General features: G+C 35.5%; 1 protein-coding gene across 4 annotated transcripts in view; it reads right to left on the bottom strand.

Moving 5' to 3' along the window:
* The window catches only part of nAChRalpha4 (nicotinic acetylcholine receptor alpha4), a 62,128-nt gene extending 58,384 nt beyond the window's left edge, over positions 1 to 3,744 (bottom strand). For 3 of the 4 annotated variants that reach the window (XM_087342707.1, XM_022061744.2, XM_087342708.1), the window contains exon 1: positions 3,550 to 3,744. The gene's annotated coding sequence lies outside the window, so the exon portion shown is untranslated. The remainder of the gene's footprint in view (positions 1 to 3,549) is intronic. The other variant, XM_087342709.1, reaches the window with a different exon arrangement.
* Between the last annotated feature and the right edge of the window lie 900 nt (positions 3,745 to 4,644).

Below are 4,644 nucleotides of genomic sequence, written 5' to 3' on the forward strand. Positions count from 1 at the left end.
CATCCTCTTAAGGCTGCTTGACTTCGCAGAAGGAGCGAATTAAACTTGCATAATGCCAAGACTCCACACTGTTGAATTCAGCCGTCATCAAGGTTCATTTATACACGTGTAATTTGAAGCAGTGAATTTAACCACGACATGAACATTTATCCCGTATTAGACAAGTGAGTCTATAAAATAAGTACCGCAATGAGCTGCAGGTAAACGTGGAACTGACTAAGAAATTTGCAGTTGCTATAGAATCAGAAACTTCTTCAGTTTAAAATCAATTTGACGCGGCGCGCCAAAACCCAGAAGAACATTATCATTAACTAAAAATTCATTCTCAAATGTAGTGAAGTTTAAAATATTTGGAAATGATAGTAACAAATGGCGACTGCATTCACGGAAAAATTATAATAGCATTAAATATAATGCCATTAATTTCAGAACCTTTCACCGTCTCCTATCCAAACACAATAAAAGTGAGATAAACAGAATTATAACCCCCCACCCCCACCCCGGTTGCTTTGTGTGGAGGTGAACTAGGTCCCTCGCCCTAAGCAAAGAGCACACACTCAAACTGACAACAAAGTACTGAGGAGAATATCTGGACCGAAGAGAGAGGCTGGAGAAAATTACAAGATCAGAAACTCCATAATTTGTGCTCTCGGAAAATAATTTAAGATCGAAGGATTTAAAACTGTTACATCTTGCAAATGTATTGTATTTTCGTAAGTGTAGTTCAACAGTACACCATCTTGTATGGTCTTTGTATAAGATGGCTGAAATAACATATACAAAGCTACTACCAATCGAAATGTTATGATTTTTTTCTAACGCTATTAATAAAAAGACATCAGGAGTGATCAGTGAATAAAGGGCATAAGGAACTTCTGATGCTTCGTTGTATAATGAAGTAGTCTAAAATGGGATGACAAGATTTCGAAAACAGGTGAAAGAAGACCATCCTATCGATCGCTGACTCACTCTCTCGTCTGTTTCCTAGCAACCCAAGACAAACGATAACACGGGTGGCAGCATCTCGACGGAATTCCAAACATTTGACAACAGCACTCACCATCTTGAGTGCCGACAAGTTTAATTGGGGCAGAACATTCTGGTTTTCTGACCTGGTGATTGTGGTTTACAAGTCCTTTCAAAATCACTGCAATTTATCTTTGTTTTCTAGCATATTTTGGCTGTTTAACGTAAACATATTTCGTTTTGTTAATGTTAGTACACAAACCATTATTATTCAGATTTAGTGAAGGCAAAACCGCTCTTCCTTATGTCCGTGTGATCAAATCCCAAAACCACTCCCCCCAAGATGAAAATACACAGAACTATAATTTTACCTCTTGTTCTGTACGGGTGTAAAACTTGGCTTGAGCATCAAAGGAAGAACACAGATCGAGGGTGTTTGAGAAGGGGGGGGGGGTGAGGAGAATATTTGGTCTTCAGGTGGAAAAGTGACAGGGTTAAAATTTGTACTGGTCATCAAATATTATTAGGATGATAAAATCATGGAGTACGAGATGGGCGGGGCATGTAGCAAGTAATACAAGAAATGTGCACTAAGACTGGATGTGTATTCCGAAAAGAAGAGATCATTCGAGAGACGTAGGTATAGATGGAAGAATAATATTAAAATGGATCGTAGACAAACAGGATAGAATGGAGAAGGCTGGATTAATCCGGCTCAGGACAATAACCTGTGATGGGCTCTTCTGTAACCTATGGGTTTTATAATAAAATGCCGGAAATTTCTTGACTGGCTGAGCGACTATTAGCTTCTCAAGGAGGGTTGCGCTTGATAAAATTAGTCCACTATCGGGTGACTGAGTAAGATCACGGTAGCGGTTGTGTTGTTTTCTGAATGAGGTCAGTGTGTGTGAAGACGGCCGAACGGCTGGACGTGAGCTGTGTTCGATCGATACTTTTAGTGCTATAGTACTTGTAAACTAATGCCGACGATATCTCGAATAAAGAAGTAACAATGTAGTACAGTAGACTACTAGCAAACACATGGAAATTCCAGTCCATACACATATTTTAAATTACATATAATAATATAGTGGGCTGACCTTTAGAATATGGTGACATCTAACACTACTCTTGCACTGTTTTCCCTTTATCATCTGTTTATAACACTAGTTCAGCTAGAGCAGTGGTATTCAACCTGGGGTACGCGAAAACATCTTAGGGGGTACGTGAAATTTAAAAAAAAACATTATTTTATGATAAACACTGAATAATCAGTAAAGTAATTTATTTAATTTATTTTAGATGTAGATTATATACTATGTATAACTTGAATTATACACCAACAACTTTGGGGGTACAAAGTTGAAGAGAAATTATATCTGGGGGTACGCGAACAAAAAAGGTTGAATACCACTGAGCTAGAGGATATTGTTCTACAACACAAAGGGCATTTCTTAACGAAATTTGCGTTGTATAATGTAAAACCCTTACAAAATAAGAAGGCTGTAAATAATTGTAACAGGCTTTATAATAATCTCTCTATCAGCCTCTAATGTTCTAATTTTTATAAAAGAAAATAACATATTTGAGTTCATGTATGAACGTTAAAAAATTATGTAAAATGTATCTGAAGAAAACTATGCTTCAAAACATTTGCCATCTTTTTGTTGTTCTTTAAAAAATTAAACTACATCATTACTGTTGTTAAACCAGTACACAATCTAAATCAAAATAAAAAATAATGAACAGTTCTATAAAAATACAGCAATGCCATTAAATTCTATAAAGAACAGTACAAAAGCAGAGGAACTTATAATTTTAAAAAGTCGTTACAAGTGGCTGAATATGGTAGTGAAATTAACATAAGCATGAATATAAGCAGACTGTTATAACGGGTAAACAGTTTCGGTCAGGTGTCATTAGGTTTGTGATGCACATTTGCAGAAGACTATGGACAGTTGCGCCATCATCCCACCTTACTAATTCAAGAAGTTGAGTAGTTATCTACGACATAACGTGCATACCAAATTTCATTAGTTTCGGTCCAGCCGCTTTCTGGTTACTAAATACGTCAACAGATGTCACTTGTGAAGTTGCCAGATCGGATTGGGTTGGGTTAGTTGGGTTATGTTATATTAAGCTAGTGATACGATTGCACAAGGATTATGGGTAATGGCGTCAAAAAAATGTGTGTGTGGTTCGAATAGTAATATATATCTTACTATTCGAACTACGTCCTTATGCAATTAATTGGAGGGACAAGCAGAATTTAAGTTTCGGAATACAGTTAGATAAATCAGTTGCAACGTACAGGTTATCATCACGGGTGAAGAGGTTATAGTGATTCATGACATAACTTCCCTATCAAATTTCATAATTTTCAGTTCAGGCATTCTCTAGTTATTAAATATTTCTTACTTGGAAACAACAAAAATATATCTAATGTATTCACATGCTACTCTTCGTTTTGTGCGCCCAAACACATATTCACTAACACTAACAAATATGACACGAAACAAATTAAACTAGACGATGAACAGTGCTGTCTTTTTCCGCTGTGTTGACTGACAGAAGTTTACTTACATTTTACAGGTGCTTGTCGCCTCCATAAGGACGATGAGACCAGAACACATGGCACAATAACCCAGAAAACAATCATCTTCATACTCACAGTCTTTAAAACGTAAAATCTCACGAAACTACACGACTTTCTTTGCAAGAAACACAAGTTCGCCTCACAACAGAGTGCTCTGCATGAATACCAACCTTAAAATAGAAAGAAATGGAGGACTCCCCCTTCCCCTTTGAGACCTAGGTTAATGTTTGCAAGATCCTAAAATTTGCCATATATTCCAGTTAATATAAAAAAGTTTCACATTAATTTATTTTATGCCCTTGGGTATAATAAAGTGTTATTTACATAAAGAAGAACTAATGGTTGAAATATGGTTGTACAACTTTGCAAAGATTAACATCCCTGGTTCTGTGTATTCAGTGAATTTTAAATACTTGCAGTTAGCTAACTAGAATGTAAAGAATGTATGAAATGTGTTTTCCTCTCTCACCAAAGATTAAATTAGCCCATGACTGTTTCCTCTCTATACCTTCAAAACATTATGCAACCAAAGCAGCACCATGAACAAGCTGGAAGCTTGGTATTATGATATAGTTTTGTTGAAACAAATGAAATACAATGAATTTGTTTATTCATACATATAAATCTATAAGTTTGGAATGCTTACTAAATTTCTAAATATGCATAACATGACATACTAGTCCCTTAAAAATCAATTAGTTGCATACAAATAAACTAATTTGAAAAAAAAAGAACCTAAAAATGTAAACAAAATGTCTAGTACAGATTAAAAGCCAGGCTTCAACAAAATCTAACACCAAGACACCCACTTTAAGAACATCCAGTCACACTTGTAATTTAAATTTCTTGACAAAACCTTATTACAACTAATACTAATATAAAAGAACCTTCATTATTATTTCACTTCTATACCTTATGTATTTAATAATTTCACCAGTGCAAAAAACACATTTTCTGTCTGGCAGAATTCTAAATGTTGTGTTATAACCATGGTCACAGTGAAATTAAAACACGAGTAGTTATCCCATGCAAACACATACCCTATGAAGTCACATACAACAGGATAAACACAAGTAAGCAAC

Source organism: Zootermopsis nevadensis, unplaced genomic scaffold (genome assembly GCF_977971745.1).
Source record: "Zootermopsis nevadensis isolate Lab colony 2312 unplaced genomic scaffold, Znev_1.0 Znev_ptg000004l, whole genome shotgun sequence".
In the NCBI taxonomy this organism is placed as follows: Eukaryota; Metazoa; Arthropoda; class Insecta; order Blattodea; family Termopsidae; genus Zootermopsis; species Zootermopsis nevadensis.